Source organism: Mastigoproctus giganteus, chromosome 11, assembly GCF_048544385.1.
Source record: "Mastigoproctus giganteus isolate SK-2022 chromosome 11, ASM4854438v1, whole genome shotgun sequence".
NCBI classification, from domain to species: domain Eukaryota; kingdom Metazoa; phylum Arthropoda; class Arachnida; order Uropygi; family Thelyphonidae; genus Mastigoproctus; species Mastigoproctus giganteus.
The window spans coordinates 167,423,649-167,437,938 of NC_143585.1; the positions used below are offsets into that span (position 1 = coordinate 167,423,649).

Here is a 14,290-nt window from a genome sequence, read left to right on the forward strand (position 1 = left end):
CATAGCACATGGGGTAGAATGTGTGAGGTTGGCTTTACAAAAGGATAATACCTTAAGTGCTAGATCCCACCTAAACATAGAAGATATATGTGGTGCTGTTGAATTATGTCTTTCTAGTACAACCTTGGTTTTCCAAGGAGTGATGTATAAACAGGTTCACGGCACAGCCACGGGTTCTCCAATCAGCGCTATTGTTGCAAATCTGGCTATGGAGGAATTTGAGAATAGGGTTTTCACGAGATTGGAGTTCCCTATGCGTAAGTGGAAACGATATGTTGATGACACGTTCACTATTGTAAAGAAGGGGAGAGAGGAAGATGTGGTCTCGTTTCTCAATGGTTTCTCCCCCTTTATAAAATTCACCTCGGACGTAGAAACATATGGTACCCTCCCATTTCTGGACATAATGGTATATAGGGAAGGCCCCAGACTTAGAACTAAGGTTTATAGGAAACCAATGTGTAGGGGCCAGTACACACATTATAGGACGGCACAGACTGTTCAACATAAAAATAGTGTGGCCAGAGCACTTTTGGGTAGGGTGAGAACACATTGCAGTACCCCTGAGGAGGAAGAGAAGGAAATTAGGCAAATCACGACAGATCTTATGAGGTGCGGTTACCCCCAGAGGGTCATTGATGAATACAACAGAGAGGAAGAGCCCAATCGGGTAGTTCCGCCTGTACCGCTTACCACAGTGTATGTTCCCTACTATCCGGGCCTGTCAGATCACATTGCGAGGATGCTTCGCGACTTTCAGACAGGCTGTGTGCAGCTTCCGGGCCGGAGGTTGCACACAGTAGTGTCACAGGTCAAAGACCCCATTACTAGGGATTCTAGTAGTGGGGTCGTATATGAGATCACATGCCCGGATTGTGGGGAATGTTACATGGGGGAGACAGGACGGCGTCTCAAGGACCGTCTGGGGGAGCATTCATGAGCGATACGGACTGCAGAGCTCAATAAATCCGCCATTGCCGAGCACTATTGGGAAAAACAACACCACATCTCCCCCAACAACGCTGTCATCCTTGACCGGGCGCATAGATTCTGGGACCGCAAGTGGCTGGAAAGTCTGTGGATTGGATCCTCTGGTAACAATAGCATGAACAGAGACAGGGGAGTTAGGCTTCACCCCCCTTTTTGAGACGGTGGTTTTGGCCAGAGATAAACATTTTAATTTTCCACGTCTCCAGACCACTTCCGGTTCTGGTACAAGTGAAAGGAATGCTGAGTATGCGCCTGGTCATCCACGTGTGCTGTGAACCTGGTACTTAAGGATGTGTCGCTTTAAGTCTCACTATTACTGAGGAAGGAGGTAGACACCTCCAAAAGCTCTAATAGTGTTTTTATCGTCTTTTTTATCCCTTTTATATTTATATTGTAATGTATTTTAACTTATTTACTTATTTTATTTTTGTTATATTTCAGTTTTTTGTAAATAATTAAAAGTTTTTTGTAAATATTATTTTACAGTCTTTTTTATCATTTTATTTTATTTTATTTTATTTCATTATTCAATCAGTCATAAACGGTTGGTGTGTGTGTTTAAAATTGGTAGTATGAATAATCCCAACCTCAGAGGCCTTATTGCAGATATGCCATGATACAGATGCATCACTGCCAATGATGGAACAAAGAGAAGAAGTGGTCCTCAGATATAGCCACCCCTAATGCCGATATAGGCTTTGCATCGCCTGTCCATACTTAGAACAATGTTGTTGATAAGTTCTTGCAGTAACATCGTCCATTCCTCTGTCAGTGCCATCTTCAGCAGGTGAACATTTTCTGGTGGGTGTGATGTTTTTTTATTATTATATTATTAGCCATATTGCGCAAGGAAGCCTGAGGCTTATGTTGCACCAGCCAAAAAAAAATTACCCTGAGAGAGAGAGACAGACAGTCAGAAGAAGAACGGAATCACCGAGAAAGAGAAGAATGATGATATCCAGGACCCTGGGTTTGTCAAGCTCATACTCACGAGATGTGAGCCCATGGGGTTAAATGTGCCACTAGGCGTTTCCTCAGAGTGTCCCACACGTGTTCGATGAGAGAGATTTAGATTGGAAGAACGGGCAGGCTAATCCATGCAAATAATGTCCTCCCTTTCCAAAAGCATATCAACGGCTGCAGTGCAATGGGGTGTGTGTTATCATCCATAAACATGAACTCGGGGCCAGTGACACCGTGGAAAAATGCATATGTGAAAGAATTACCTCAGTACAGTAGCGTGCACGGGTTACAGTATCGCCTTACAGTATCTTGAGTTGTGTTCATCTATCCAAGATAAGGCCTCCCCAGATGAGAACAACTTGACCGCCATATTGATCCCTTTCAGTGTTATTTGCGGGATGATACTGTGTGCCAACCTCTTACCAGATTAGCTGACGTCCAGAATCGCTGCTAAGACGGAATCTACTCTCATCAGTAAAGAGTATCTTCCCCCATTGCGCTGCTGTCCAGTCCTTGTGTTCGACGCACCACTGTAAACGGTCTCCTGGATCAGAAGGTGTTAAAGGGACACAGCATACTGGCCTTTGGGCAAACAGTCCACCTTTGTGGAGTCACCATTATCAACCCACTGCAGGCTTCCATCCTGCAGTGGGTTGATAATGGCTGCAGTTTACTTTTTTTACTTTTACTGGCCAGAATAAACTGCAATATCCTGCATCGTGTGTAGCTGGTTTGCAATGTATCCTGCTGTCTGGTGTCAGTCACTCTTGGCCTGTAGGAATATATAGCGTTCATCATTGGGCATTGTTTTTCATGTATGACCACCACTGGTTCTGTGAACAGCTGTACCTGTCGTTCTGTAGGACGACTGGCACGTGAGATGATGCTATGGGTGATACCAAACTGTGCAGCCACACTCCTCATATTTCGACCTTCCTCGAGCTTCCCAATTATTCGAGACCAGGTAAAGTCATCCAGAAGTTGCCTACTGGCCATTTCATTGTCTGTAGCACTGTATGAAACCAATCGAACTTCTGAAACAATCGTGCTCCCCATTCAGTAATTTGCACGTAACTTCTGCTTTTATCTGTTAATGTGAGCCCTCATCACGATTCAAATTTGTGCATGTGCACCAGCTTTCTACTGAACAGCCACAGTTATGCAAATCTCCACAGGTTGTTTCGTTTTAATTTGTGGTTAGCATTAGTATTAGTAGAAGCACACGATGCAAGAAAGCAAGCTTATGCAGCATTCATAAGCCAAAAAAAAAAAAAAAAAAAAAGAACGCTCTGATTTCACTCCTACATTCATTCCAAATATCTGTCCAATTCAGCCACAACAAAAGATGGAAGTCTGTTCCACGAATCAACTACCTACTGACTAAAGGCAAACTTACACACATCTATCCTACAACTGAATTTTCAAATTTCCTCAATTTGAATTTTGCCCTCTCAGGTGATTATTCTGAGCAAGAGAAAGAATCCCATCAGCATTGAGCATGCTCAAACCATTCAAGGCTTTATACACCTCAATCAAATCACCTCGCAGGTGCCTAGTCTCCAGACACTGTAATCTGCAAAACTTAAGCCTTTCTTCATAAGAGCAAACTCTTTGTTCCATTCACTAATCTTATTGCCCTTTTCTGTACTCGTTCCAACAGCTCTACATCCTTCTTAAAAGGTTATTGCTGCAGTCTTGTCTAGACGATCCTGCAATGCATCTTTAACCAGTGATTCCATTATTTTCCCCGGAAACCAAGTTAAACGAACAGGTCTACAATTACTTGTGTCACCTTTTGAACCCCCTTTGTGAATTGGTGATATATTTTCACACCTCCAGTTCATGTGGTCCTCCCCTGAGTCCAAGGAAGCTCTCATAATTATGGTTCAGGGTTTGCTTACTTCCTTTGCTGCCTCCTTTAATATAACTGGATAGATCCTGTCCACTCCAGGCGACTTTTTTATGTTTAACTTCAACAATTTCTCCTCCAATTCGCTCTCAGTTATTAGAAAATCACTTAGCTCCCTGTTAGAGTCTGATAAAGTTCTGGCACTCCCCTCATTGAATAACTCCTCATGTATGAATGTAGATGCAAATACTCGTTCAGTTTATCAGCTACCTTAGCATGATCATCAATAGTCATCCCATCTATGTTAACTGGTCCAAATCATCTCTTTCTTTCTAGAGTTTACATAAGTAAAGAACTCTTTGCTGTTTTTCTTTGAATCCTTTTGCCAAGGATTTCTTGTAATCTGCCTTCATCTTCCTAATATCCTTTGTGACTTGATTACAGACTAGTTTATATCTGCCATAAGCTTCTGTGTTACCTAATACTTTACATGCATCCCATACATTTTTCTTCTTTGCCACGAGCCTCATTAGTTCATCTGACATTTATTTAAGCCTAAACCTTGAACAGTATTTCTTAGTTGGAATGAAAAGCCTAGTAACTTTAAAATTAAGTCTCTGAAAGCTTCCCATTTAGAATTTATTGTTGGTAACATCATCAGTTGATCGATTGCACTGTACAGAATTTAAAAACTGTCCGAGACCCCTGTAGTCACCTTTATGAAAGTAAAAGCCCTTCTCTTTAGCCTTGATGGTAGTTACATCTTTAAGTAATTCCAACATCAGTTATATTGTTATTTGGTTTTTTTTTAAGGAGCATTAGCAACTAAGGCCATATTGCTCTGGCAGATGTACATTGCCACATTATTAATGTGGCAATGTACTGATGTTGGGAGGCGCCTCCCAACATCAGTACATTTTGATCACTGTCACCCAGTGGTTCCTTTATCTGCAAATTCTTAATGCATGAATAATCACTGCTGATAATCAGATCAAGAGTATTACTCCCTCTGGTTGCCTCTCGAACATGTTGCTGTAGAAAACAGTCATCCAATAAATCCACAAAAGTCTTGCTAGTGTGTGAATGACTAACCCACAAGTTCCAATCAATATCTGGTAAGTTAAAATCCTCTATTATAAGACATCTGATTTACTTGCCCACTCTATTTCTTTGCTCATTACACACATCAGATTCATTAGGCCTATAACACACACACCTACTCTGATTTTTCCTTTCCCATTGCTTATGTCACACCAAACAGACTCAACATTGCATTGTCCACCAGCATCAATTGCATTGTCCACCAACTAACAACATAACTCTTCCTCCCTTCCCGTTCTGTTTATCCATTCGGTACACATTGTACTCTCCAAATTCCAATTGTGCACTGCTTATGTCTGTGTGACACCACGTCTCTGATATCCCAACAATATCTATCTTTGATTTCTTGACTAGCACTTCAAGCTCATCAAATTTATTAACTATACTCCTAGCATTGGTGTACATGCAAGTATACATGCACCTGTTTCTACTCTTAGTTACCTTAACACAGCCCATGTATTTATTTGTTCCACTATGACTCCCAGCAGTCCTGGAAATCTTCATTGCCTTGCTTACCAGGCTGCTGCTCATTCTAATAGAAGTATTGCAAGAATCACTTTTGCTTCTTCCTGCGGCCACTGTTTTAGTCTGTGTATCCCGGCAAGCTAGCAGTATTCCTACCCACCTCACATTGCCTCGATAGCATCAGCAAATGTTCTTGTAACCTTTCTATTTAAGTGTACCCCATCCCTGTAGAAACAGTCTCTCGTGCCAACAAGCACAGACCAGGCTGAAAAAAATTCTACCCCTTGAGTCTTGCACAATCTCTCCAGGGCTAAATTCATTGACAAGGCTCCTCTCATCATATACTCCCTCCTATTGTGTCTGGGCAAAATTGCAGAAACTTTCACATTCAACCCTAACTTGCAACTTTTATTCAACATTGACCTGTAGTTGTTGAGTAAATCTGCAGATCTCTTACTCTTAATGTCTTTAGTTCCAACATGTACAACAATATCACCTTTTGCCCCTAAAAGATGATATCTGCCCTACAACGTCATCAACTTTTGCCCCTGGACCTTAAGTTAAGGCAGATTATGAGAAATCTTTGGCTACGAATGAAAAGAAAAGTAGTTAAGATTTTTTTTTTTTATGAAAACCCCAAACACAAGAGGTATTAGAACTTATAGTACTTAATATCATGCATGGGCTGAATGTTGAGAAGAAGAAGAAAGAAGATATTTTTTGACAATAGACTTGAATTTCTGTAGTCTTTAGAGGGTGGACAGCACAGGAAAGTGATCACAACCATAAAGGTTGTCTTCTACCGCCCATGTAAAAACATCGAGGAGGGAAGGGACACATAGGTCAACAGCAGTAAATGCAGAAACTTTCACATTCTTATGGAGTAATAGAAAAGGGTATGGCAATTACCTAATGAGATCATCAAGGTCTACCTGGCAGATGTTGTTCCCAGGTGGCAATCAGATGGAGAAAACAGTTAAGAGAAACCCTACTGTTATTTGAATTGCCACTGCCTCTATGTTGGTGATAATTGGTGTGGCTTAAAAAGGGGCATGGTTACCTGCAAGAATGGTGACTCCTCTGTGGGCAGGTCCAACCCCAGCTCTGTCTTTATGAATAGTTAATTGATCAGTTACACAAGTGAGGATCCTTATTTACCTTTAAATAGGTCTCCTGTAAGCAAGAGCAGGTTGGCTCATGCTTACATGATGTCATCACAATTCCGATGAAATCCATGGCAATGGATTTCATCCGAAGGGCTGATGGCTTTGTTTTCTTAATTATGGATTTATCTCTCTTCAGAAAGAATTGCGTTGGCCTGTATCCATTTCTTTTCCTCCTCCTTTTGCAAAGGGTTCCAGGACAAACTCATCCTCTACCTCCTTAACTTCTATATCCATTTTTTTCTGGGTTGGTTGTTCTTCTTGCGTTTCTTTTAGCTTTTCTTTCCCACTTAATTTCGGTAGTGGTGGTGGAGCATTTGACAGCTTAATAAATAGTGTACAGTACGAGTGAATCACTCTTTTGGTGGGATAGTCATGTCAGTTTGCATCGATGGAATGCTTCCCTACAATTTTCTCCACGTATGTAGGTTTTTACTATTTATAAGCTTAACTGCTTTTGTCTTCCTGACAGGATATGCTCAGCTCCACCTGCAGTCTTTGTATATCTTTTTTATCTTTCCACTGCTGGCATGGCTGCCCTTGAGTATGCAGGGTGCTCACCTTCGCAGTTTACAAAAGTGGGTTTAGTGGCTGTACATGAACTGCTTTCATGGTCTTTTGCACTGCAAGCGAGCATAGTCCGGCCATCTGCAAATGCTCATATTTTTGATATTTAAAACATAGCAGTGGATTTGGGATGCTTTACATTGCAGTTTAAGAACCAGCTTTTAACAAACTAGGAGATGTTGGAGAATTAAACATTATGGTGAGGTTTCTAGCTGGTACTAACTAAGCATTCTTATGTGTGGAAATTCTTTTAACTGCTACCACTCCCTGTAGCTTTAGTTTGGAGCAGATTTCCTCCACGGTAACCTCAAGTAGGTCCCACTCTGAGATGACGCCTCTTTAAGAGGTTAGTATTCAGTGAGGTGTCATTGTAATCAGTATTCCTCCTATTAATATATGGCACGGAGTAGCTGCTCTGAATGCCTGTCATTTTTGGTTTCAATTAAGAGGCCTCCAAAACGTAGTTTCTTAGCTGATTTTGGGGAACCTGCTAACCTCTCTAAACCCTCTGTATAAAGAATGGTCACATTTTCCCAATGGGTTTTTCAGTTTGTGAATGTATTAGTAGGCATCTTGGAGTGGGACTTGATGGTACTTCAGTTCGGGGTCTCTTTATTGCATTGACCTTGTCTCGTTCTAAGGTTTGGTTAGGGACTGGGTCGGATAGGATAGGGACTCCAGAAGGAATAGCTTTATCAGGATTCATAATGACTTTTGTTTTTTGTTAGTTTCCAGGCTTCTCACCCACCCTGGAGCCCAAACAGGATGCCCACTACCTGGCGGTGCTGCCCAGACACTGTACTCACACAACCATTGTTCACCCTTGCAGGTGTGAACCCACCAGTCAATTGATCCTAGCCAGGCCTTTGGGGACCACCCGTCTTGTCAAAGCAGGGGCCAAAATGGTGTGTTAAAGCTGGGCCCCCTCAACCACCAAGTTCCCCCTTTACGAATTTTCACAGGCCACAGTGCATGGCAAACTTGCTGGATTCCTATGATGTTAGCCTGGAACCTAGACTGTGGGTTGGATCCCAGTAATGCTTATCTGGAAGCCCAGCAGCGTAACTGGGAGGTCCCTCACCATTTACAGGTACCCATGTCGAGGGGAATCAAGGAAGGATGTTTGCAGGATAGATGTGCAGAAGTTTGCTTTCAGTCATTATATAAGGCCTATGTTAGACCACACTTGGAATACTGTGTTCAAGTATGGAGACCGCACCTAAAGAAAGACATCGAGCTTCTTGAAAGGGTGCAAAGAAGGGTAACTCGCCTGGTGAGATCGGCAAAAGGGCGTCCTTATGAAGAAAGACTTCGAATATGTGGGTTGCAAAGTTTGGAAACTAGACACCTTAGAGGAGATTTGATTGAGGTGTTTAAGGCTCTGAGAGGCATCAGTAAAATGAATGAGGACAAAATTTTCAAGATTATAAATGATGCTAGAACTAGGGGACATAAATTCAAGTTACGGGGGGAAATGTTTAGATTGGACTGCAGGAAGTTTTATTTTAGCCAGCGGGTTATAAATTACTGGAATAAGTTGCCTTCGTGGGTGGTAGAGGCCGACAGTTTGGGGAAATTAAAAGGTCATCTGGATAGTACTTTCGGGTAAGGGAAGCGCATAGGATGATAGGATTAATTTCCTTTCTATTTATTTTTTATTTCATTTTATTATTTTTATTTATTTATTAATTATTATTATTTATTTATTTATTTATTTAATTTTTGTTTTTATCATTGTTTTGTTCGGATTTTTTTTTTTTTTTTTTGGCTGGTGCAGCATAAGCCATAGGCTTTCTTGCACCATACGGCCATTACTAATACTAATACTAATACAGTCAACAGGTAGTTGATTGTTGGAACAAACTTCCATGTGTGGAAGTGGGAAGTGTGAATAAATTCAAGAAAGAATTTACAACAATTATTGGAGGGGATGTTCAAGAGATGTAGGAAAGTTTTTTTTTTGGCAGATACTTTATAAGCTTGCTTTCTTGCATCATTTGCCACTACTAATACTATTCCTATCATGACTATACAATGTGAAACTTTTTATCATTGGTGTCATCTGCGTAGTTAGATACATTTCTTGCAAACAAATACCTGCTGGATCAAAATTGAAGAATTAGTTCATAGGTTATATAGTTCCACAGTATAGTAAGTAATTTTTGACAGTTCTAATGTAAGATATTTTGCATTATTTGATTTTAGCAGAAAGATTGTCTGTTTGCTTTTTAGAAGCAAATAACTCATGATGAACTATTGTTGATCTTCCTCTTGAGGAAAGACTTTCCTTAAGAATTAATATTATTGATTAATATATAATCAATAATATTACAATATCTGATACAGACATCTTAGCTTCCTATGACGTCACTTCTCTCTACACTAATGTCCACATCCCATTTACTTTACAAGCCTTACGCAAGTTTTTAGAAACAGACGATACCTTAACAAAACGTACCTCCCTTTCTACAGACCATATTCTTGAGCTCACCACCCTTCTATTAAAGGCAAGATTAGCATTAGCATTAGTAGAGGCATATGATGCAAGAAAGCAAGCTTATTCAGCATCAGCCAAAAAAAAAAAAAAAAAAAAACAACCACTACTCCCATTTCACCCCTCCATTCGTTCGAAATACCTGTCCAGCTGAGCCTTAAATTTATTTAGGCTATCAACTTCAACAACAAGCGATGGGAGTCTATTCCACAAACCAACTGCCCGCTGGCTAAAGGCAAATTTCCGCACATCTATCCGACATCCGTCCTTCCTCAATTTGAATTTATGCCCTCTCAGGTGATTATTCTGAGCAAGAGGAAGAATCCCATCGGCATTGAGCATGCTCAAGCCATTCAAAGCCTTATACACCTCTATCAGATCACCTTGCCGATGCCTAGTCCCCAGGCTCTGTAATTTGCAAAACTTAAGCCTTTCTTCGTAAGAGCAACCCTTTGTTCCATTCACTAATCTTGTTGCCCTTCTCTGTACTCGTTCGAGCAGCTCTACATCCTTCTTGAAATGAGGCCTCCAGACCTGTATACAGTACTCAAGGTGTGGCCTGACCAATGCCTTATACAAGGGAATAATCACATCCTTATCCCTGCTAGAAAAATTCCTGTATATCATTGACAAGACACCATGAGCTACTCTTGCAGCTCGTCTGCACTGCTCAGAGAACTTCATATCTGCCTGCACAATTACCCCCAGGTCCTTTTCATTCTCTACCACTGTCAGCGTAGTACCACAGAGTTGATACGTTGATCTGGGGTTACTGTTTCCCATATGTAGTACTTTACATTTGTCAATGTTAAACTTCATTTGCCACCTCTCAGCCCATCTGCTCAACCTTTCCAGATCCTGTTGCAGCAGCATAGTATCAGTAGTGTCCTTAACAACCCTGCCAACCTTGGTATCGTCTGCAAACTTGGACATTAAGCCTGATACACCATCATCAATATCATTTATAAATACAGAAAACAACAATGGACCCAACACTGAACCCTGAGGAACTCCACTAATAACATTAGTCCACGTTGAGCAGTGTCCATTGATTACCACTCTCTGTCTTCTGCCACTCAACCATCCCTTTATCCATAGCAGCAATTTGCCTCCAATGCCACACTTCTCCAATTTGTGCAGCAGTCTTCCATGCGCAACAGTATCAAAAGCCTTTCTAAGATCCAAATATATAATATCAAAGTTATTCCCTGCATCCAGTTCTTTTGTGACTACATCATAGTATCCAATCAAATTGGTCAGACAAGACCTGCCCTTAACAAAACCATGCTGTGTCTGAGCTATAACTGAATTCTTGTCCAGATGATCCTGCAGTGCTTCTTTAACCAGTGCCTCCATTAATTTTCCTGGAACCGAAGTTAAACTAACAGGTCTATAATTACTTGTGTCAGCCTTTGATCCTCCTTTGTGAATTGGGAATTTTAGATTCAACAAAAAAATTTTTCAACAAATATTTAGCTTACCGATGGGCCTAGGCATTTCGGCCCCATTGTCCGAAATTTACCTAGCCGCCATTGACAGCCAAATTCTACACCCCTTTCCCCCTGAACTAAAACTATACATGCGCTACGCCGACGACATTCTTGTAATAGGCAACAGATCCATCATTGATAACCTCTTCATAAAACTCAACTCTATACACGATAGACTTAAATTCACCCTTGAAATTGGACAAAACCATCAGATAAATTTCCTCAATCTCACTATCTATACAACAGGCACCAAATTAAATACGAAAATTTTCAGGAAAAATACAAACACCAGTAAATACCTACATTTTGCCTCTCATCACCCCCTAAAAACTAAAAAAGCAGTTTTATATTATCAAATTCACAATGCACTAAAGTACAGCTCCTCACCAACCGACCTTTATAACAAAATCCAATATCTCACCAACAAATTTATATCCAGAGGTTACCCCCACCAACTTATTTTAAACACAAAAATAAAATTAAACTTAGCAATCCAACCAAAGACAACAACAAAACAAACATCCGCATAGTCCTCCCTTATCACAATGAACTCTCCCTTGTTTTTTCCACCTACAACAAATTAGGATTCTTCTTCAGTTCCTATAAAGACACACACAAATATCCTACAAATGACCTCAATAATATAATATACCTCATTAACTGTCAACCAAACTGTAATACATGTTACATGGGAAATTCAACTACCAAATTTGGCTCATCTAAAACACCCAACACCCATGTATACTATCACTTCCATAGTCTCATGTCTAACCAATCTGTTACAGAACTTAGAATTCATGCCCAGACCAACAACCACACCCCCCCCTCATTGACTCTGCCATTTCAATCATTAAATTAAAATCCAGCTAGAGAATACTTCAATATGAAGCCCTAGCTATTGAATGATACCGGCACCACTCAAACCTTAAAATCCTAAATTCCAAACTCCCCTTCAATCTTTCCCCAATTTGGAACCTCTCGCGATTAAAGTTCCCACATGTCAAAAAAGGCATCACGAGAGTATAGTTGATTATTTTGGTTTTTTTAGGAGCATTAGCAACTAAGGCCATATTGCTCCGGGATATGCGGTGGTCATTCCCTGATCTTTCCACATCCTCTGTATTTGGTGGTGACGGGCTCGAACCCCGGTCTAATCAAGAAGCGTGTGCTACGCACTGCTGCTCCTTCCCACCTGGCTATGGAGGTGCCATGAGAGTATAACTTATTTCTTAAATACCATGCGCGTTCATTCTCCACACATTGCCAACTGAAGACATTTTAACCAATGAAAGTCCCCGTAACGTATTCACCTATTTAATTTTCAATTATTCTTTTGCTTCTTTACTTCAACGACAACCAAGGATTGGATGTGTACGCTTCTGTTCCCTTGCTTCTATTTTAACTCAGTCAACACTTACCTATTTCCCCCCTTTTAATTTTATTCAACTTAACAATTCAACCTAAATATTAACCACGCTGCCTAAGTAAGCCATCACAGATTAATTCAAGGTGAGTACCACTTTCGAAGCATTTGCTATCCTTTACTAGTCTATTAACACAGTACTTGAATATCTCTAAAACTTCACATTTTATCTCTCTTTGAAAAAACAGGTCTGGTATCTATTTCATCTTCTGGATGGATTTCCAGAATGTTTTAATTTTCTTCTTGAATGCAAGTCTCATTTGTGTCCATAAGGGAAGATTCAGCATGTTGTTTGTTAATGGGACCAGAGTTTTCTATTTGAGTAGATCTTATAGAGTTGTATGAGCAACAGGTGGTACCATGACTGGAGTGTTGCTAGATCTGTTTGAAGTCTGCTGCTTTGAGGACTGAGGTTGTTTGTTTGTTATTTGGTTTTTAGGGGCATTAACAACTAAGGCCATATTGCTCCGGGGATATGCGGTGGTCATTCCCATCCTCCGTATTTGGTGGGCACGGGCTCGAACCCCGGTCTAATCAAGAAGCATGTGCTACGCACTGCTGCTCCTGCCCACCTGGCTATGGAGGGCAGGAGCAGCACTTTCCGCCAATTCAGACAGCAAATCCAAAATCAATGGATTTGCTGTCTGAATCGGCGGAAAGTTGTTGAAATCCATGTTTTGCTTCTTTTGGCCCTGGGGGTTTGCTTTACCACCCAGATTTCCAGGATGGGGAAGCAGGAGCAGTGTCATGAGGTGACCAAGCAGCTGAGTTAGTAAGTTGGTACTATTAGAAAAAGAAACAGAGAGGTGCTTTTCCTTTCTGGGCCTCTGCTTACTTCTTGTAGTGCCAAAGAGCTATACTGATATAGAAATCAAGAAAACAGTGTTTGAAACTAAAAATAGAAACTGTTCACTTAAAAGCTCTATAGAAAATACTTTCAGAAATGCACTAGAATCGCTTGGCACCTGGGGCCGGACATTAGGGAAGTAAAGGCAGATTACGAGAAATCCTTGGCAAACAATGCAAAGAAAGACGGTAAAGACTTCTTTATTTATGTAAACTCTAGAAGGTAGGGGATGAATTAGATTGGTCCACTTGATATAGATGGTTCGATTGTTGATGAACCTGCTGGGGTAGGTGACAAACTGAATGAGTATTTTGCCTATACATGAGGAGGTCTGTAGGGAAACGGAGGCCAGAAGCTTATAAAACTCTGGCAGGGAGCTAAATAATTTTGAAATAGCTGAGAGCAAAGTGGAGGAGAAATTGTTGAAACTAAATAAAAGAAAGGCACCTGGCGTGGATGGGATCTATCCAGTTATATAAAAGGAAGCAACAAAAAGAAGTAAAGTACGCAAACCCCTAACTATAATTATGAAAGCTTTCCTTGGACTCAGGGGAGGTCCCCATGGACTGGAGGTGTCCAAATGTGTCCCCAGTTCATAAAGGGGGATCAAAAGGTGGCATGAGTAATTACAGACCTGTTAGTCTAACTTTTGTTCCAGGGAAAATAATGGAATTAACTAGTTAACGAGTGATGGAGGATCATCTAGACAAAACTGCAGTTATAGTTCGGACACAGCATGGGTTTGTTAAGGGGAAGTCTTGTCTGGCAAACTTGATTGGATGTGGTCACTAAGGAACTGGATGCAAAAAATAATTTTGATTTCATATAATTGGATTTTAGGAAAGCTTTTGATACTGTGGCACACATAAGACTACTGTACAAATTAGGGCAGTATGGCATTAAGGGCAATTTGCTACAATGGATAAAAGAATGGTTGA

General features: G+C 40.7%; 1 protein-coding gene across 4 annotated transcripts in view; it reads right to left on the bottom strand.

Moving 5' to 3' along the window:
- Positions 1-14,290, bottom strand: part of LOC150078561 (uncharacterized) — a 773,569-nt gene that overhangs the window by 54,089 nt on the left and 705,190 nt on the right. The gene's annotated exons all lie outside the window — the stretch shown is intronic.